A 24,465-nucleotide genomic window follows, 5' to 3' on the forward strand; every position below is an offset into this window, starting at 1 on the left:
TCCATTCCATTCCATTCGGGTTGATTCCATTCCATTCCATTCAATTTCATTCCATTCCATTCGTGTTGATTGCATTCCGTTCCATTCCATTCCATTCCATTCCATTCCATTCGGGTTGATTCCATTCCAATCCATTTCATTCCATTCCATTCCATTCCTTTCTGGTTGATTCCATTCCATTCCATTCCATTCCTTTCCGTTCCATTCGGTTTGATTCCATTCCATTCCACTCCATTCCATTGCATTCCGGTTGATTCCATTCCATTCCATTCCATTCGGGTTGACTCCATTCCATTCAATTCCATGCCATTCCATTCCATTCCATTCCATTCCATTCCATTCCATTCCATTCCATTCGGGTTGACTCCATTCCATTCAATTCCATGCCATTCCATTCCATCCCATTTAATTCCATTCCATTCGCTTCGATTCCATTCCATTCCATTCCATTCGAGTTGATTCTTTTCCATTCCATTCCTTTCCATTCCATTCCATTCCATTCCATTCCATTCCATTCCATTCCATTCCAATCGGGTTGATACCATTCCGTTCCATTCCATTCCATTCCATTCCATTCCGGTTGATTCCATGCCATTCCATTTCATTGCATTCCATTCCATTCCATTCCATTCCATTCGGGTTGACTTCTTTGCATTCCCTTCCATCCCATTCCATTCTATTCCATTCGGGTTAATTCCATTCCATTCCATTCCATTCCATTCCATTCCATTCCATTCCATTCCATTCCATTCCATTCGGGTTGATTCTATTCCATTCCATTCCATTCCATTCCATTCGGGTTGATTCTGTTCCTTTCCATTCCATTCCATTCGAGATGATACCATTCCAATCCATTCCATTCCGTTCCATTCCATTCCTTTCGGGTTGATTCCATTCCATTCCATTCCATTCCGTTCCATTCCATTCCATTCCTTTCTTGTTGATTCCATTCCATTCCGTTTCATTCCATTCGTGTTGATTGCATTCCTTTCCATTCCATTCCATTGCAGTCGGTCTGATATCGTTCCATTCCGTTCCATTCGATTCCATTCCATTCGGGTTGGTTCCATTCCATTCCTATCCATTCCATTCCATTCCATTCCATTCCATTCCATTCCATTCCATTCCGTTCGGGTTGATTCCATTCCGTTCCATTCCATTCCATTCCATTCCATTCCATTCCATTCGGGTTGATTCCATTCCATTTCTTTCCTTTCCATTGTATTCGGGTTGATTCTCTTCCATTCCATTCCATTCCATTCCATTCCTTTCCATTCCATTCGGGTTGATTCCATTCCATTCCATTCCATTCTATTCCATTCTATTCCATTCCATTGCATTCCATTCCATTCGGGTTGATTCCATTCCATTCCATGCCATTCCATTCCATTCCGTTCCATTCCATTCCATTCGGGTTGATTCCATTCCGTTCCATTCCATTGCATTGCATTTCATTCGTTTTGATTCCATTCCATTTCATTCCATTCCATTTCATTCCATTCCATTCCATTATATTCCATTCCATTCCATGCCATTCGGGATGATTCCATTCCATTCCATTCCATTCCATTCCATTCGGGTTGATTCCATTCCATTCCATTCCATTCTATTCCATGCCATTCCATTCCATTCCATTCGGGTTGATTCCATTCCATTCCATTCCATTCCATTCCATTCCATTCCATTCTATTCCATTCCATTCCATTCGGGTTGATTCCTTTCCGTTCCATTCCATTCCATTCCATTCGGGTTGATTCCATTCCATTTCATTCCATTCCATTTCATTCCATTCCATTCCATTCCATTCCATGCCATTCGGGATGATTCCATTCCATTCCATTCCATTCCATTCCATTCCATTCGGGTTGATTCCATTCCATTCCATTCCATTCTATTCCATGCCATTCCATTCCATTCCATTCCATTCCGTTCCATTCCATTCCATTCGGGTTGATTCCATTCCGTTCCATTCCATTCCATTCCATTCCATTCGGGTTGATTCCATTCCATTTCATTCCATTACATTTCATTTCATTCCATTCCATTCCATTCCATGCCATTCGGGATGATTCCATTCCATTCCATTCCATTCCATTCTCCTTTACTCCATTCCATTCCATTCCATTCCATTCCATTCGGGTTGATTGCATTCCATTCCAATCCACTCCATTCCATTCCATTTGGTTTGATTCCATTCCATTCCATCCCAATCCATTCCATTCCATTCCATTCCATTCCATTCCATTCGGGTTGATTCCATTCCATTCCATTCCCTTTCATTCCATTCCATTCGTGCAGATTGCATTCCGTTCCATTCCATTCCATTCCCTTCCATTCCATTCCATTCCATTCCATTCGGGTTGATTCCATTCCATTCCATTCCATTCCATTCCATTCTGGTTGATTCCATTCCATTCCATTCCATTCCATTCCGTTCCATTCGGTTTGATTCCATTCCTTTCCACTCCATTCCATTGCATTCGGGTTGATTCCATTCCATTGCATTCCATTCCATTCCATTTGGGTTGATTGCATTCCATTCCAATCCATTCCATTCCATTCCATTCCATTCGGGTTGACTCCATTCCATTCAATTCCATGCCATTCCATTCCATTCCATTCCATTCCTTTCCATTCGGGTTGAGTCCATTCCATTCAATTCCATGCCATTCCATTCCATCCCATTCCATTCCATTCCATTCCATTCGCTTGGATTCCATTCCATTTCATTCAATTCCATTACATTCGAGTTGATACTTTCCATTCCATTCCTTTCCATTCCATTCCATTCCATTACATTCGAGTTGATTCTTTTCCATTCCATTCCTTTCCATTCCATTCCATTCCATTCCATTCCTATCGGGTAGATACCATTCCGTTCCATTCCATTCCATTCCATTCCATTCCGGTTGATTCCATGCCATTCCATTTCATTGCATTCCATTCCATTCCATTCCATTCCATTCCATTCCATTCGGGTTGACTTCTTTGCATTCCCTTCCATCCCATTCCAGTCTATTCCATTCGGGTTGATTCCATTCCATTCCATTCCATTCCATTCGGGTTGATTCTGTTCCTTTCCATTCCATTCCATTCGAGATGATACCATTCCAATCCATTGCATTCCGTTCCATTCCATTCCTTTCGGGTTGATTCCATTCCATTCCATTCCATTCCATACCATTCCATTCCTTTCTTGTTGATTCCATTCCATTCCGTTTCATTCCATTCGTGTTGATTGCATTCCATTCCATTCCATTCCATTGCAGTCGGTCTGATATCGTTCCATTCCGTTCCATTCGATTCCATTCCATTCGGGTTGGTTCCATTCCATTCCTATCCATTCCATTCCATTCCATTCCATTCCGTTCGGGTTGATTCCATTCCGTTCCATTCCATTCCATTCCATTCCATTCCATTCCATTCGGGTTGATTCCATTCCATTTCTTTCCTTTCCATTGTATTCGGGTTGATTCTCTTCCATTCCATTCCATTCCATTCCATTCCATTCCATTCCATTCCATTCCATTCGGGTTGATTCCATTCCATTCCATTCCATTCTATTCCATTCCATTGCATTCCATTCCATTCGGTTGATTCCATTCCATTCCATGCCATTCCACTCCATTCCGTTCCATTCCATTCCATTCGGGTTGACTCCATTCCGTTCCATTCCATTCCATTCCATTTCATTCGGGTTGATTCCATTCCATTTCATTCCATTCCATTTCATTCCATTCCATTCAATTCTATTCCATTCCATTCCATGCCATTCGGGATGATTCCATTCCATTCCATTCCATTCCATTCCATTCCATTCGGGTTGATTCCATTCCATTCCATTCCCATTCATTCCGTTCCATTCGTGTTAATTGCATTCCGTTCCATTCCATTCCATTCCATTCCATTCCATTCGGGTTGATTCCATTCCATTACATTCCATTCCATTCCATTCAATTCTGTTTGATTCCATTCCATTCCATTCCATTCCGTTCCATTCGGTTTGATTCCATTCCATTCTACTCCATTCCATTGCATTCGGGTTGATTCCATTCCATTGCATTCCATTCCATTCCATTTGGGTTGACTGCATTCCATTCCAATCCATTCCATTCCATTCCATTCCATTCGGGTTGACTCCATTCCATTCAATTCCATGCCATTCCATTCCATTCCATTCCTTTCCATTCCATTCCATTCCATTCGGGTTGACTCCATTCCATTCAATTCCATGCCATTCCATTCCATCCCATTTAATTCCATTCCATTCGCTTGGATTCCATTCCATTTCATTCAATTCCATTACATTCGAGTTGATACTTTCCATTCCATTCCTTTCCATTCCATTCCATTCCATTACATTCGAGTTGATTCTTTTCCATTCCATTCCTTTCCATTCCATTCCATTCAATTCCATTCCATTCCATTCCATTCCAATCGTGTTGATACCATTCCGTTCCATTCCATTCCATTCCATTCCATTCCGGTTGATTCCATGCCATTCCATTTCATTGAATTCCGTTCCATTCCATTCCATTCCATTCCATTCGGGTTGACTTCTTTGCATTCCCTTCCATCCCATGCCATTCTATTCCATTCGGGTTGATTCCATTCCATTCCATTCCATTCCATTCCATTCCATTCGGGTTGATTCTATTCCATTCCATTCCATTCCATTCCATTCGGGTTGATTCTGTTCCTTTCCATTCCATTCCATTCGAGATGATACCATTCCAATCCATTCCATTCCGTTCCATTCCATTCCTTTCGGGTTGATTCCATTCCATTCCATTCCATTCCATTCCATTCCATTCCATTCCATTCCTTTCTTGTTGATTCCATTCCATTCCGTTTCATTCCATTCGTGTTGATTGCATTCCTTTCCATTCCATTCCATTGCAGTCGGTCTGATATCGTTCCATTCCGTTCCATTCGATTCCATTCCGTTCGGGTTGGTTCCATTCCATTCCTATCCATTCCATTCCATTCCATTCCATTCCATTCGGTTCGGGTTGATTCCATTCCGTTCCATTCCATTCCATTCCATTCCATTCCATTCCATTCGGGTTGATTCCATTCCATTTCTTTCCTTTCCATTGTATTCGGTTTGATTCTCTTCCATTCCATTCCATTCCATTCCATTCCATTCCATTCGGGTTGATTCCATTCCATTCCATTCTATTCCATTCCATTGCATTCCATTCCATTCGGGTTGATTCCATTCCATTCCATGCCATTCCATTCCATTCCGTTCCATTCCATTCCATTCGGGTTGATTCCATTCCGTTCCATTCCATTCCATTCCATTTCATTCGTTTTGTTTCCATTGCATTTCATTCCATTCCATTTCATTCCATTCCATTCCATTATATTCCATTCCATTCCATGCCATTCGGGACGATTCCATTCCATTCCATTCCATTCGGGTTGATTCCATTCCATTCCATTCCATTCTATTCCATGCCATTCCATTCCATTCCATTCGGGTTGATTCCATTCCATTCCATTCCATTCCATTCTATTCCATTCGGGTTGATTCCATTCCGTTCCATTCCATTCCATTCCATTCGGGTTGATTCCATTCCATTTCATTCCATTACATTTCATTCCCTTCCATTCCATTCCATTCCATGCCATTCGGGATGATTCCATGCCATTCCATTCCATTCCATTCCATTCCATTCCATTCCATTCCATTCGGGTTGATTCCATTCCATTCCATTCCATTCTATTCCCTGCCATTCCATTCCATTCCATTCGGGTTGATTCCATTCCATTCCATTCCATTCCATTCCATTCCATTCCATTCCGTTCCATTCCATTCCATTCGGGTTGACTCCATTCCTTTCCATTCCATTCCATTCCATTCCATTCGGGTTGATTCCATTCCGTTTCATTCCATTACATTTCATTCCATTCCATTCCATTCCATTCCATGCCATTCGGGATGATTCCATTCCATTCCATTCCATTCCATTCTCCTTTACTCCATTCCATTCCATTCCATTCCATTCCATTCCATTCCATTCCATTCGGGTTGATTGCATTCCATTCCAATCCACTCCATTCCATTCCATTCGGGTTGATTGCATTCCATTCCAATCCACTCCATTCCATTCCATTTGGTTTGATTCCATTCCATTCCATCCCAATCCATTCCATTCCATTCCATTCCATTCCATTCCATTCCATTCCATTCCATTCCATTCCATTCCATTCTGGTTGATTCCATTCCATTCCATTCCCTTTCATTCCATTCCATTCGTGTTGATTGCATTCCGTTCCATTCCATTCCATTCCATTCCATTCCATTCCATTCCATTCCATTCTGGTTGATCCCATTCCATTCCATTCCATTCCGTTCCGTTCCATTCGGTTTGATTCCATTCCATTCCACTCCATTCCATTGCATTCGGGTTGATCCCATTCCATTGCTTTCCATTCCATTCCATTTGGGTTGATTGCATTCCATTCCAATCCATTCCATTCCATTCCATTCCATTCCATTCGGGTTGACTCCATTCCATTCAATTCCATGCCATTCCATTCCATTCCATTCCATTCCATTCCATTGCATTCCATTCGGGTTGACTCCATTCCATTCAATTCCATGCCATTCCATTCCATCCCATTCCATTCCATTCCATTCGCTTGGATTCCATTCCATTTCATTCAATTCCATTGCATTCGAGTTGATACTTTCCATTCCATTCCTTTCCATTCCATTCTTTCCATTACATTCGAGTTGATTCTTTTCCATTCCATTCCTTTCCATTCCATTGCATTCCATTCCATTCCATTCCAATCGGGTTGATACCATTCCGTTCCATTCCATTCCATTCCATTCCATTCTGGTTGATTCCATGCCATTCCGTTTCATTGCATTCCATTCCATTCCATTCCATTCCATTCCATTCCATTCGGGTTGACTTCTTTGCATTCCCTTCCATCCCATTCCATTCTATTCCATTCGGGTTGATTCCATTCCATTCCATTCCATTCCATTCCATTCGGGTTGATTCTGTTCCTTTCCATTCCATTCCATTCGAGATGATACCATTCCAATCCATTCCATTCCGTTCCATTCCATTCCTTTCGGGTTGATTCCATTCCATTTAATTCCATTCCATTCCATACCATTCCATTCCTTTCTTGTTGATTCCATTCCATTCCGTTTCATTCCATTCGTGTTGATTTCAATCCATTCCATTCCATTGCAGTCGGTCTGATATCGTTCCATTCCGTTCCATTCGATTCCATTCCATTCTGGTTGGTTCCATTCCATTCCTATCCATTCCATTCCATTCCATTCCATTCCATTCCATTCCATTCCATTCCATTCCATTCCATTCCGTTCGGGTTGATTCCATTCCGTTCCATTCCATTCCATTCCATTCCATTCCATTCCATTCCATTCCGTTCCATTCCATTCGGGTTGATTCCATTCCATTTCTTTCCTTTCCATTGTATTCGGGTTTATTCTCTTCCATTCCATTCCATTCCATTCCATTCCATTCCATTCCATTCGGGTTGATTCCATTCCATTCCATTCCATTCTATTCCATTCCATTGCATTCCATTCCATTCGGGTTGATTCCATTCCATTCCATGCCATTCCCTTCCATTCCGTTCCATTCCATTCGGGTTGATTCCATTCCGTTCCATTCCATTCCATTCCATTTCATTCGGGTTGATTCCATTCCATTTCATTCCATTCCATTTCATTCCATTCCATTCCATTTCATTCCATTCCATTCCATTCTGGTTGATTCCATTCCATTCCATTGAATTCCATTCCATTCCATTCCGGTTGTTTCCATTCCATTCCATTCCATTCCATTCCAATCCTTTCTGGTTGATTCCATTCCATTCCATTACATTCCATTCCTTTCATTTCCATTCCATTCGGGTTGATTCTCCTCCATTTCATTTCATTCCATTCCATAGCATTCCATTCAGGTTGATAACATTCCATTCCATTCCGTACCATTCCATTCCATTTCATTCCATTCCATTCCATTCCATTCCATTCCATTCCATTCGGGTTGATTCCATTACATTCAATGCCATTCGGTTTGACTCCAATAAATTCCATTCCATTCTGGTTGATTCCATTCCATTCCATTCCATTCCTTTCCATTCCATTTAGGTTGATTCCATTCCATTCCATTCCAATCCATTCCATTCCATTCCATTCCCTTCCATTCCATTATATTTGGGTTGATTGCATTCCATTCCAATCCATTCCATTCCATTCCATTCCATTCCATTCCGGTTGATTCCATTTCATTCCATTCCATTCCATTGCATTCGTGTTGATTAAATTGCATTCCATATCATTCCATTCCATTCCATTCCATTCGCGTTTATTCCATTCCATTTCATTCAATTCCATTACATTCGAGTTGATACTTTCCATTCCATTCCTTTCCATTCCATTCCATTCCATTACATTCGAGTTGATTCTTTTCCATTCCATTCCTTTCCATTTCATTCCATTCCATTCCATTACAATCGGGTTGATACCATTCCGTTCCACTCCATTCCATTCCATTCCATTCCGGTTGATTCCATGCCATTCCATTTCATAGCATTCCATTCCATTCCATTCCATTCCATTCCATTCCATTCCATTCAATTCCATTCCTTTCCATTCCTTTCCATTCCATTCTTGTTGATTCCATTCCATTCCATTCCATTCGGGTTAATTCCATGCCATTTCATTCCATTCCATTGCTTTCCTTTCCATTCCATTCGTGTTGATTCCATTCCATTCCATTCCATTCCATTCCATTCGGTTTGACTCCATTCCATTCCATTCCATTCTGCTTGATTCCATTCCATTCCATTCCATTCCATTCCATTCCTTTCCATTCCATTTAGGTTGATTCCATTCCATTCCATTCCATTCCATTCCATTCCATTCCGGTTGATTCCATTTCATTCCATTCCATTCCATTCCATTTGGGTTGAATCCATTCTATTCCATTGCATTCCATTCCATTCCATTCCATTCGGGTTTATTCCATTGCATTCCATTCCATTCCATTCCATTCCATTCCATTCGGGTTGAATCCATTCCATTCCATTCCATTCGGGTTGATTCCATTGCATTCCATTCCATTCCATTCCATTCCATTCGGGTTTATTCCAATCCATTCCATTCCATCCCTTTCCATTCCGTTCCTTTCGGGTTGATTCCGTAGCATTCCATTCTATTCCTTTCCATTACATTCCATTCAAGTTGATTCCATACCATTCCATTCCATTCCATTCCATTACGTTCCATTCCATTCGGGTTTATTCTATTCCATTTCATTCCATTCCATTCCATTCCATTCCATTCCATTCCATTCCATTCCATTCCATTCCATTCGGGTTGATTCCGTTCCATTCCATTCCATTCCATTCCATTCCATTCCATTCCATTCGGGTTGATTCCATTCCATTACATTCCGTTCCCTTCGGTTCCATTCCATTCCATTCCATTCGGGTTGATTCCATTCCGTTCCGTTCCATTCCATTCCATTCCATTCCATTCCTGTTGATTCCATGCCATTTAATTCCATTCCATTGCATTCCATTCCATTCCACTCGGGATGATTCCATTCCATTCCATTCCATTCCATTCCATTCGGCTTGATTCCATTCAATTCCATTCCATTCCATTCCATTCCATTCCATTCCATTCCATTCCATTCGGGTTGATTCCATGCCATTTCATTCCATTCCACTCCATTCAATTCCATTCCATTCCATTCCATTCCAGTCGGTTTGATGCCGTTTCATTCCATTCCATTCGATTCCATTCCATTCGGGTAGGTTCCATTCCATTCCTTCCATTCCATTCCATTCCCTTCCATTCCATTCCATTCCATTCCATTCCAATCGTGTTGATTCCATTCTGTTCCCTTCCATTCCATTCCGTTTCATTCCATTCGGGTTGATTCCATTCCATCCATTCCATCCCATTCCATTCCATTCCATTCGGGTTGAATCCATTCCATTTCATTCCATTGCATTATATTCGGGTTGATTCTACTCCATTCCATTCCATTGCATTCCATTCGGGTTGATTCCATTCCATTCCATTCCATTCCATTCCATTCCATTCCATTCCATTCGCGTTGATTCCATTCCATTCCATTCCATTCCATTCGGGTTGATTCCATTCCGTTCCATTCCATTCCATTCCATTCGTGTTGACTCCATTGCATTCCATTCCGTTCCATTCCATTCCATGCCATTCGGGATGATTCCATTCCAATCCATTCCGTTCCATTCGGGTTGATTCCATTCCATTTCATTCCATTCCATTGCATTCCATTCCATTCCATTCGGGTTGATTCCATTCCATTCCATTCCATTCCATTCCATTCCATTCCATTGCATTCCATTCCATTCCATTCCATTCCATTCCATTCCATTCGGGTTGATTCCATTCCGTTCCGTTCCATTCCTTTCCATTCCATTCCTTTCCATTCCATTCGGATTGATTCCATTCCATTTCATTCCATTCCATTACAATCCATTCGGGTAGATTTCATTCCATTCCATTACATTCCATGCCATTCGGGATGATTCCATTCCATTCCATTCCAATCCATTCCATTCGAGTGGATTCCATTCCATTCCATTCCATTATATTCCATTCGATTTCATTCCATTCCATTCCATTCGGGTTGGCACCATTCCATTCCTTTTCATTCCATTCCATTCCATTCCATTCGTGTTGATTCCATTCCATTCCATTCCATTCCATTACATTACATTACGTTCGCGTTGATTCCATTCCATTCCAGTGCATTCCATTCCATTTTATTCCATTCCATTCCATTCTCGTTGATTCCATTCCATTCCATTGAATTCCAGACCATTCCATTCCGGTTGTTTCCATTCCATTCCATTCCATTCCTTTCAATTCCATTCCATTCGGGTTGATTCTCCTCCATTCCATTTCATTCCATTCCATAGCATTCCATTCAGGTTGATAAAATTCCATTCCATTCCGTACCATTCCATTCCATTTCATTCCATTCCATTCCATTCCAATCCATTCCATTCCGGTTGATTCTATTCCATTCAATGCCATTCGGTTTGACTCCAATAAATTCCATTCCATTCTGGTTGATTCCATTCCATTCCATTCCATTCCTTTCCATTCCATTTAGGTTGATTCCATTCCATTCCATTCCATTCCCTTCCATTCCATTATATTTGGGTTGATTGCATTCCATTCCAATCCATTCCATTCCATTCCATTCCATTCCGGTTGATTCCATTTCATTCCATTCCATTCCATTCCATTCCATTCGGGTGGATTAAATTGCATTCCATTCCATTCCATTCCATTCACGTTGATTCCATTCCATTTCAATCCATTCCGTTCCATTCCATTCGGGTTGATTCCATTCCATTCCATTCCATTCCATTCCATTCCATTCCATTCCATTCGGGTTGACTCCATTCTATTCAATTCCATGCCATTCCATTCCATTCCATTCCATTCCATTCCATTCCATTCCATTCCATTCCATTCGGGTTGCCTCCATTCCATTCAATTCCATGCCATTCCATTCCATCCCATTCCATTCCATTCCATTCCTTTCCATTCCATTCCATTCCATTACATTCGAGTTGATTCTTTTCCATTAAATTCCTTTCCATTCCATTCCATTCCATTCCATTCCATTCCATTCCAATCGGGTTGGTACCATTCCGTTCCATTCCATTCCATTCCATTCTATTCCGGTTGATTCCATGCCATTCCATTTCATTGCATTCCATTCCATTCCATTCCATTCCATTCGGGTTGACTTCTTTGCATTCCCTTCCATCCCATTCCATTCTATTCCATTCGGGTTGATTCCATTCCATTCCATTCCATTCCATTCCATTCCATTCGGGTTGATTCTATTCCATTCCATTCCATTCCATTCCATTCGGGTTGATTCTGTTCCTTTCCATTCCATTCCATTCGAGATGATACCATTCCAATCCATTCCATTCCGTTCCATTCCATTCCTTTCGGGTTGATTCCATTCCATTCCATTCCATTCCATTCCATTCCTTTCTTGTTGATTCCATTCCATTCCGTTTCATTCCATTCGTGTTGATTGCATTCCTTTCCATTCCATTCCATTGCAGTCGGTCTGATATCGTTCCATTCCGTTCCATTCGATTCCATTCCATTCGGGTTGGTTCCATTCCATTCCTATCCATTCCATTCCATTCCATTCCATTCCATTCCGTTCGGGTTGATTCCATTCCGTTCCATTCCATTCCATTCCATTCCATTCCATTCGGGTTGATTCCATTCCATTTCTTTCCTTTCCATTGTATTCGGGTTGATTCTCTTCCATTCCATTCCATTCCATTCCATTCCTTTCCATTCCATTCGGGTTGATTCCATTCCATTCCATTCCATTCTATTCCATTCCATTGCATTCCATTCCATTCGGGTTGATTCCATTCCATTCCATGCCATTCCATTCCATTCCGTTCCATTCCATTCCATTCGGGTTGATTCCATTCCGTTCCATTCCATTCCATTCCATTTCATTCGTTTTGATTCCATTCCATTTCATTCCATTCCATTCCATTATATTCCATTCCATTCCATGCCATTCGGGATGATTCCATTCCATTCCGTTCCATTCCATTCCATTCCATTCGGGTTGATTCCATTCCATTCCATTCCATTCTATTCCATGCCATTCCATTCCATTCCATTCGGGTTGATTCCATTCCATTCCATTCCATTCCATTCCATTCCATTCCATTCCATTCGGGTTGATTCCATTCCATTTCATTCCATTACATTTCATTCCATTCCATTCCATTCCATTCCATGCCATTCGGGATGATTCCATTCCATTCCATTCCATTCCATTCCATTCCATTCCATTCCATTCGGGTTGATTCCATTCCATTCCATTCCATTCTATTCCATGCCATTCCATTCCATTCCATTCGGGTTGATTCCATTCCATTCCATTCCATTCCATTCCATTCCATTCCATTCCGTTCCATTCCATTCCATTCGGGTTGATTCCATTCCGTTCCATTCCATTCCATTCCATTCCATTCGGGTTGATTCCATTCCATTTCATTCCATTACATTTCATTCCATTCCATTCCATTCCATTCAATGCCATTCGGGATGATTCCATTCCATTCCATTCCATTCCATTCTCTTTTACTCCATTCCATTCCATTCCATTCCATTCCATTCCATTCCATTCGGGTTGATTGCATTCCATTCCAATCCACTCCATTCCATTCCATTTGGTTTGATTCCATTCCATTCCATCCCAATCCATTCCATTCCATTCCATTCCATTCCATTCCATTCCATTCCATTCGGGTTGATTCCATTCCATTCCATTCCCTTTCATTCCATTCCAATCGTGTTGATTGCATTCCGTTCCATTCCATTCCATTCCCTTCCATTCCATTCCATTCCATTGCATTCGGGTTGATTCCATTCCATTGCATTCCATTCCATTCCATTTGGGTTGATTGCTTTCCATTCCAATCCATTCCATTCCATTCCATTCCATTCGGGTTGACTCCATTCCATTCAATTCCATGCCATTCCATTCCATTCCATTCCATTCCATTCCATTCCATTCCTTTCCATTCGGGTTGACTCCATTCCATTCAATTCCATGCCATTCCATTCTATCCCATTCCATTCCATTCCATTCGCTTGGATTCCATTCCATTTCATTCAATTCCATGACATTCGAGTTGATACTTTCCATTCCATTCCTTTCCATTCCATTCCATTCCATTACATTCGAGTTGATTCTTTTCCATTCCATTCCTTTCCATTCCATTCCATTCCATTCCATTCCAATCGGGTAGATACCATTCCGTTCCATTCCATTCCATTCCATTCCATTCCGGTTGATTCCATGCCATTCCATTTCATTGCATTCCATTCCATTCCATTCCATTCCATTCCATTCGGGTTGACTTCTTTGCATTCCATTCCATCCCATTCCATTCTATTCCATTCGGGTTGATTCCATTCCATTCCATTCCATTCCATTCGGGTTGATTCTGTTCCTTTCCATTCCATTCCATTCGAGATGATACCATTCCAATCCATTCCATTCCGTTCCATTCCATTCCTTTCGGGTTGATTCCATTCCATTCCATTCCATTCCATTCCATTCCATACCATTCCATTCCTTTCTTGTTGATTCCATTCCATTCCGTTTCATTCCATTCGTGTTGATTGCATTCCATTCCATTCCATTCCACTGCAGTCGGTCTGATATCGTTCCATTCCGTTCCATTCGATTCCATTCCATTCGGGTTGGTTCCATTCCATTCCTATCCATTCCATTCCATTCCATTCCATTCCATTCCGTTCGGGTTGATTCCATTCCGTTCCATTCCATTCCATTCCATTCCATTCCATTCCATTCCATTCGGGTTGATTCCATTCCATTTCTTTCCTTTCCACTGTATTCGGGTTGATTCTCTTCCATTCCATTCCATTCCATTCCATTCCATTCGGGTTGATTCCATTCCATTCCATTCCATTCTATTCCATTCCATTGCATTCCATTCCATTCGGTTGATTCCATTCCATTCCATGCCATTCCATTCCATTCCGTTCCATTCCATTCCATTCGGGTTGACTCCATTCCGTTCCATTCCATTCCATTCCATTTCATTCGGGTTGATTCCATTCCATTTCATTCCATTCCATTCCATTCCATTCGGGTTGATTCCATTCCATTTCATTCCATTACATTTCATTCCATTCCATTCCATTCCATTCCATGCCATTCGGGATGATTACATTCCATTCCATTCCATTCCATTCTCCTTTACTCCATTCCATTCCATTCCATTCTATTCCATTCCATTCCATGCCATTCGGGATGATTCCATTCCATTCCATTCCATTCCATTCCATTCCATTCCATTCCATTCGGGTTGATTCCATTCCATTCCATTCCATTCTATTCCATGACATTCCATTCCATTCCATTCGGGTTGATTCCATTCCATTCCATTCCCTTCCATTCCATTCCATACTCTTCCATTCCATTCGGGTTGATTCCATTCCGTTCCATTCCATTCCATTCCATTCCATTCGGGTTGATTCCATTCCATTTCATTCCATTACATTTCATTCCATTCCATTCCATTCCATTCCATGCCATTCGGGATGATTCCATTCCATTCCATTCCATTCCATTCTCCTTTACTCCATTCCATTCCATTCCATTCCATTCCATTCCATTCGGGTTGATTGCATTCCATTCCAATCCACTCCATTCCATTCCATTTGGTTTGATTCCATTCCATTCCATCCCAATCCATTCCATTCCATTCCATTCCATTCCATTCCATTCCATTCCATTCGGGTTGATTCCATTCCTTTCCATTCCCTTTCATTCCATTCCATTCGTGTTAATTGCATTCCGTTCCATTCCATTCCATTCCATTCCATTCCATTCCATTCGGGTTGATTCCATTCCATTCCATTCCATTCCATTCCATTCCATTCCATTCTGGTTGATTCCATTCCATTCCATTCCATTCCGTTCCATTCGGTTTGATTCCATTCCATTCCACTCCATTCCATTGCATTCGGGTTGATTCCATTCCATTGCATTCCATTCCATTCCATTTGGGTTGACTGCATTCCATTCCAATCCATTCCATTCCATTCCATTCCATTCCATTCGGGTTGACTCCATTCCATTCAATTCCATGCCATTCCATTCCATTCCATTCCATTCCATTCCTTTCCATTCCATTCCATTCAATTCGGGTTGACTCCATTCCATTCAATTCCATGCCATTCCATTCCATCCCATTTAATTCCATTCCTTTCGCTTGGATTCCATTCCATTTCATTCAATTCCATTACATTCGAGTTGATACTTTCCATTCCATTCCTTTCCATTCCATTCCATTCCATTCCATTCCATTCCAATCGGGTTGATACCATTCCGTTCCATTCCATTCCATTCCATTCCATTCCATTCCGGTTGATTCCATGCCATTCCATTTCATTGCATTCCATTCCATTCCATTCCATTCCATTCCATTCGGGTTGGCTTCTTTGCATTCCCTTCCATCCCATGCCATTCTATTCCATTCGGGTTGATTCCATTCCATTCCATTCCATTCCATTCCATTCGGGTTGATTCTATTCCATTCCATTCCATTCCATTCCATTCGGGTTGATTCTGTTCCTTTCGATTCCATTCCATTCGAGATGATACCATTCCAATCCATTCCATTCCGTTCCATTCCATTCCTTTCGGGTTGATTCCATTCCATTCCATTCCATTCCATTCCATTCCATTCCATTCCATTCCTTTCTTGTTGATTCCATTCCATTCCGTTTCATTCCATTCGTGTTGATTGCATTCCTTTCCATTCCATTCCATTGCAGTCGGTCTGATATCGTTCCATTCCGTTCCATTCGATTCCATTCCATTCGTGTTGGTTCCATTCCATTCCTATCCATTCCATTCCATTCCATTCCATTCCATTCCGTTCGGGTTGATTCCATTCCGTTCCATTCCATTCCATTCCATTCCATTCCGGTTGATTCCATGCCATTCCATTTCATTGCATTCCATTCCATTCCATTCCATTCCATTCCATTCGGGTTGACTTCTTTGCATTCCCTTCCATCCCATTCCATTCTATTCCATTCGGGTTGATTCCATTCCGTTCCATTCCATTCCATTCCATTTCATTCGTTTTGATTCCATTCCATTTCATTCCATTCCATTTCATTCCATTCCATTGCATTATATTCCATTCCATTCCATGCCATTCGGGATGATTCCATTCCATTCCATTCCATTCGGGTTGATTCCATTCCATTCCAGTCCATTCTATTCCATGCCATTCCATTCCATTCCATTCGGGTTGATTCCATTCCATTCCATTCCATTCCATTCCATTCCATTCCATTCGGGTTGATTCCATTCCGTTCCATTCCATTCCATTCCATTCGGGTTGATTCCATTCCATTTCATTCCATTACATTTCATTCCCTTCCATTCCATTCCATTCCATGCCATTCGGGATGATTCCATTCCATTCCATTCCATTCCATTCCATTCCATTCCATTCGGGTTGATTCCATTCCATTCCATTCCATTCTATTCCATGCCATTCCATTCCATTCCATTCGGGTTGAATCCATTCCATTCCATTCCATTCCATTCCATTCCATTCCGTTCCATTCCATTCCATTCGGGTTGACTCCATTCCGTTCCATTCCATTCCATTCCATTCCATTCCATTCGGGTTGATTCCATTCCGTTTCATTCCATTACATTTCATTCCATTCCATTCCATTCCATTCCATGCCATTCGGGATGATTCCATTCCATTCCATTCCATTCCATTCCATTCTCCTTTACTCCATTCCATTCCATTCCATTCCATTCGGGTTGATTGCATTCCATTCCAATCCACTCCATTCCATTCCATTTGGTTTGATTCCATTCCATTCCATCCCAATACATTCCATTCCATTCCATTCCATTCCATTCCATTCCATTCCATTCCATTCCATTCCATTCCATTCGGGTTGATTCCATTCCATTCCATTCCCTTTCATTCCATTCCATTCGTGTTGATTGCATTCCGTTCCATTCCATTCCATTCCATTCCATTCCATTCCATTCCATTCCATTCGGTTTGATTCCATTCCATTCCATTCCATTCCATTCCATTCCATTCTGGTTGAATCCATTCCATTCCATTCAATTCCGTTCCATTCGGTTTGATTCCATTCCATTCCACTCCATTCCATTGCATTCGGGTTGATTCCATTCCATTGCATTCCATTCCATTCCATTTGGGTTGATTGCATTCCATTCCAATCCATTCCATTCCATTCCATTCCATTCCATTCCATTCCATTCCATTCCATTCGGGTTGACTCCATTCCATTCAATTCCATGCCATTCCATTCCATTCCATTCCATTCCATTCCATTCCATTCCATTCCATTGCATTCCATTCGGGTTGACTCCATTCCATTCAATTCCATGCCATTCCATTCCATCCCATTCCATTCCATTCCATTCGCTTGGATTCCATTCCATTTCATTCAATTCCATTACATTCGAGTTGATACTTTCCATTCCATTCTTTCCATTACATTCGAGTTGATTCTTTTCCATTCCATTCCTTTCCATTCCATTGCATTCCATTCCATTCCATTCCAATCGGGTTGATACCATTCCGTTCCATTCCATTCCATTCCATTCCATTCTGGTTGATTCCATGCCATTCCGTTTCATTGCATTCCATTCCCTTCAATCCCATTGCATTCCATTCTATTCAATTCGGGTTGATACCATTCCATTCCATTCCATTCCATTCCATTCCATTCCATTCGGGTTGATTCTGTTCCTTTCCATTACATTCCATTCGAGATGATACCATTCCAATCCATTCCATTCCGTTCCATTCCATTCCTTTCGGGTTGATTCCATTCCATTCCATTCCATTCCATTCCATTCCATTCCATTCCTTTCTTGTTGATTCCATTCCATTCCGTTTCATTCCATTCGTGTTGATTGCATTCCTTTCCATTCCATTCCATTGCAGTCGGTCTGATATCGTTCCATTCCGTTCCATTCGAATCCATTCCATTCGGGTTGGTTCCATTCCATTCCTATCCATTCCATTCCATTCCATTCCATTCCATTCCGTTCGGGTTGATTCCATTCCGTTCCATTCCATTCCATTCCATTCCATTCCATTCGGGTTGATTCCATTCCATTTCTTTCCTTTCCATTGTATTCGGGTTGATTCTCTTCCATTCCATTCCATTCCATTCCATTCGTGTTGATTCCATTCCACTCCATTCCATTCTATTCCATTCCATTTCATTCCATTCCATTCGGGTTGATTCCATTCCATTCCATTCCATTCCATTCCATTCCGTTCCATTCCATTCCATTCGGGTTGATTCCATTCCGTTCCATTCCATTCCATTCCATTTCATTCGTTTTGATTCCATTCCATTTCATTCCATTCCATTTCATTCCATTCCATTCCATTATATTCCATTCCAGTCCATGCCATTCGGGATGATTCCATTCCATTCCATTCCATTCGGGTTGATTCCATTCCATTCCATTCCATTCTATTCCATGCCATTCTATTCCATTCCATTCGGGTTGATTCCATTCCATTCCATTCCATTCCATTCCATTCGGGTTGATTCCATTCCGTTCCATTCCATTCCATTCCATTCGGGTTGATTCCATTCCATTTCATTCCATTACATTTCATTCCCTTCCATTCCATTCCATTCCATGCCATTCGGGATTATTCCATTCCATTCCATTCCATTCCATTCCATTCCCTTCCATTCCATTCGGGTTGATTCCATTCCATTCCATTCCATTCTATTCCATGCCATTCCATTCCATTCCATTCGGGTTGATTCCATTCCATTCCATTCCATTCCATTCCATTCCGTTCCATTCCATTCCATTCGGGTTGACTCCATTCCGTTCCATTCCATTCCATTCCATTCCATTCGGGTTGATTCCATTCCGTTTCATTCCATTACATTTCATTCCATTCCATTCCATTCCATTCCATGCCATTCGGGATGATTCCATTCCATTCCATTCCATTCCATTCTCCTTTACTCCATTCCATTCCATTCCATTCCATTCCATTCCATTCCATTCGGGTTGATTCTATTCCATTCAATGCCATTCGGTTTGACTCCAATAAATTCCATTCCATTATGGTTGATTCCATTCCATTCCATTCCATTCCTTTCCATTCCATTTAGGTTGATTCCATTCCATTCCATTCCATTCCCTTCCATTCCATTATATTTGGGTTGATTGCATTCCATTCCAATCCATTCCATTCCATTCCATTCCATTCCGGTTGATTCCATTTCATTCCATTCCATTCCATTCCATTCCATTCGGGTGGATTAAATTGCATTCCATTCCATTCCATTCCATTCACGTTGATTCCATTCCACTTCAATCCATTCCGTTCCATTCCATTCGGGTTGATTCCATTCCATTCCATTCCATTCCATTCCATTCCATTCCATTCGGGTTGACTCCATTCCATTCAATTCCATGCCATTCCATTCCATTCCATTCCATTCCATTCCATTCCATTCCATTCCATTCCATTCGGGTTGCCTCCATTCCATTCAATTCCATGCCATTCCATTCCATCCCATTCCATTCCATTCCATTCGCTTGGGTTCCATTCCATTTCATTCAATTCCATTACATTCGAGTTGATACTTTCCATTCCATTCCTTTCCATTCCATTCCATTCCATTACATTCGAGTTGATTCTTTTCCATTAAATTCCATTCCATTCCATTCCATTCCATTCCATTCCAATCGGGTTGATACCATTCCGTTCCATTCCATTCCATTCCATTCTATTCCGGTTGATTCCATGCCATTCCATTTCATTGCATTCCATTCCATTCCATTCCATTCCATTCCATTCCATTCGGGTTGACTTCTTTGCATTCCCTTCCATCCCATTCCATTCTATTCCATTCGGGTTGATTCCATTCCATTCCATTCCATTCCATTCCATTCCATTCGGGTTGATTCTATTCCATTCCATTCCATTCCATTCCATTCGGGTTGATTCTGTTCCTTTCCATTCCATTCCATTCGAGATGATACCATTCCAATCCACTCCATTCCGTTCCATTCCATTCCTTTCGGGTTGATTCCATTCCATTCCATTCCATTCCATTCCATTCCATTCCATTCCATTCCTTTCTTGTTGATTCCATTCCATTCCGTTTAATTCCATTCGTGTTGATTGCATTCCTTTCCATTCCATTCCATTGCAGTCGGTCTGATATCGTTCCATTCCGTTCCATTCGATTCCATTCCATTCGGGTTGGTTCCATTCCATTCCTATCCATTCCATTCCATTCCATTCCATTCCATTCCATTCCATTCCGTTCGGGTTGATTCCATTCCGTTCCATTCCATTCCATTCCATTCCATTCCATTCCATTCCATTCCATTCGGGTTGATTCCATTCCATTTCTTTCCTTTCCATTGTATTCGGGTTGATTCTCTTCCATTCCATTCCATTCCATTCCATTCCTTTCCATTCCATTCGGGTTGATTCCATTCCATTCCATTCCATTCTATTCCATTCCATTGCATTCCATTCCATTCGGGTTGATTCCATTCCATTTAATGCCATTCCATTCCATTCCGTTCCATTCCATTCCATTCGGGTTGATTCCATTCCGTTCCATTCCATTCTATTCCATGCCATTCCATTCCATTCCATTCGGGTTGATTCCATTCCATTTCATTCCATTCCATTCCATTATATTCCATTCCATTCCATGCCATTCGGGATGATTCCATTCCATTCCGTTCCATTCCATTCCATTCCATTCGGGTTGATTCCATTCCATTCCATTCCATTCTATTCCATGCCATTCCATTCCATTCCATTCGGGTTGATTCCATTCCATTCCATTCCATTCCATTCCATTCCATTCCATTCCATTACATTCCATTCCATTCCATTCGGGTTGATTCCATTCCGTTCCATTCCATTCCATTCCATTCGGGTTGATTCCATTCCATTTCTTTCCATTCCATTTCATTCCATTCCATTCCATTCCATTCCATGCCATTCGGGATGATTCCATTCCATTCCATTCCATTCCATTCCATTCCATTCCATTCCATTCGGGTTGATTCCATTCCATTCCATTCCATTCTATTCCATGCCATTCCATTGCATTCCATTCGGGTTGATTCCATTCCATTCCATTCCATTCCATTCCATTCCATTCCATTCCATTCCGTTCCATTCCATTCCATTCGGGTTGATTCCATTCCGTTCCATTCCATTCCATTTCATTCCATTCGGGTTGATTCCATTCCATTTCATTCCATTACATTTCATTCCATTCCATTCCATTCAATGCCATTCAGGATGATTCCATTCCATTCCATTCCATTCCATTCTCTTTTACTCCATTCCATTCCATTCCATTCCATTCCATTCCATTCCATTCCATTCCATTCCATTCGGGTTGATTGCATTCCATTCCAATCCACTCCATTCCATTCCATTTGGTTTGATACCATTCCATTCCATCCCAATCCATTCCGTTCCATTCCATTCCATTCCTTTCCATTCCATTCCATTCCATTCGGGTTGATTCCATTCCATTCCATTCCCTTTCATTCCATTCCATTCGTGTTGATTGCATTCCGTTCCATTCCATTCCATTCCCTTCCATTCCATTCCATTCCATTGCATTCGGGTTGATTCCATTCCATTGCATTCCATTCCATTCCATTTGGGTTGATTGCATTCCATTCCAATCCATTCCATTCCATTCCATTCCATTCGGGTTGACCCAATTCCATTTCATTCCATTACATTTCATTCCATTCCATTCCATTCAATGCCATTCAGGATGATTCCATTCCATTCCATTCCATTCCATTCTCTTTTACTCCATTCCATTCCATTCCATTCCATTCCATTCCATTCCATTCCATTCCATTCCAAACGGGTAGATACCATTCCGTTCCATTCCATTCCATTCCATTCCATTCCGGTTGATTCCATGCCATTCCATTTCATTGCATTCCATTCCATTCCATTCCATTCCATTCCATTCGGGTTGACTTCTTTGCATTCCCTTCCATCCCATTCCATTCTATTCCATTCGGGTTGATTCCATTCCATTCCATTCCATTCCATTCGGGTTGATTCTGTTCCTTTCCATTCCATTCCATTCGAGATGATACCATTCCAATCCATTCCATTCCGTTCCATTCCATTCCTTTCGGGTTGATTCCATTCCATTCCATTCCATTCCATTCCATACCATTCCATTCCTTTCTTGTTGATTCCATTCCATTCCGTTTCATTCCATTCGTGTTGATTGCATTCCATTCCATTCCATTCCACTGCAGTCGGTCTGATATCGTTCCATTCCGTTCCATTCGATTCCATTCCATTCGGGTTGGTTCCATTCCATTCCTATCCATTCCATTCCATTCCATTCCATTCCATTCGGTTCGGGTTGATTCCATTCCGTTCCATTCCATTCCATTCCATTCCATTCCATTCCGTTCGGGTTGATTCCATTCCATTTCTTTCCTTTCCATTGTATTCGGGTTGATTCTCTTCCATTCCATTCCATTCCATTCCATTCCATTCGGGTTGATTCCATTCCATTCCATTCCATTCTATTCCATTCCATTGCATTCCATTCCATTCGGTTGATTCCATTCCATTCCATGCCATTCCATTCCATTCCGTTCCATCCCATTCCATTCGGGTTGACTCCATTCCGTTCCATTCCATTCCATTCCATTTCATTCGGGTTGATTCCATTCCATTTCATTCCATTCCATTTCATTCCATTCCATTCCATTCTATTCCATTCCATTCCATGCCATTCGGGATGATTCCATTCCATTCCATTCCATTCCATTCCATTCCATTCCATTCGGGTTGATTCCATTCCATTCCATTCCATTCTATTCCATGCCATTCCATTCCATTCCATTCGGGTTGATTCCATTCCATTCCATTCCCTTCCATTCCATTCCATACTCTTCCATTCCATTCGGGTTGGTTCCTTTCCGTTCCATTCCATTCCATTCCATTCCATTCGTGTTGATTCCATTCCATTTCATTCCATTACATTTCATTCCATTCCATTCCATTCCATTCCATGCCATTCGGGATGATTCCATTCCATTCCATTCCATTCCATTCTCCTTTACTCCATTCCATTCCATTCCATTCCATTCCATTCCATTCCATTCCATTCCATTCGGGTTGATTGCATTCCATTCCAATCCACTCCTTTCCATTCAATTTGGTTTGATTCCATTCCATTCCATCCCAATCCATTCCATTCCATTCCATTCCATTCCATTCCATTCCATTCCATTCCATTCCATTCCATTCGGGTTGATTCCATTCCATTCCATTCCCTTTCATTCCATTCCATTCGTGTTAATTGCATTCCGTTCCATTCCATTCCATTCCATTCCATTCCATTCCATTCCATTCGGGTTGATTCCATTCCATTCCATTCCATTCCATTCCATTCCATTCTGGTTGATTCCATTCCATTCCATTCCATTCCGTTCCATTCGGTTTGATTCCATTCCATTCCACTCCATTCCATTGCATTCGGGTTGATTCCATTCCATTGCATTCCATTCCATTCCATTTGGGTTGACTGCATTCCATTCCAATCCATTCCATTCCATTCCATTCCATTCCATTCGGGTTGACTCCATTCCATTCAATTCCATGCCATTCCATTCCATTCCATTCCATTCCATTCCTTTCCATTCCATTCCATTCCATTCGGGTTGACTCCATTCCATTCAATTCCATGCCATTCCATTCCATCCCATTTAATTCCATTCCATTCGCTTGGAT

Source organism: Pan paniscus, chromosome 11 (assembly GCF_029289425.2).
Source record: "Pan paniscus chromosome 11, NHGRI_mPanPan1-v2.0_pri, whole genome shotgun sequence".
Classification (NCBI taxonomy): Eukaryota; Metazoa; Chordata; class Mammalia; order Primates; family Hominidae; genus Pan; species Pan paniscus.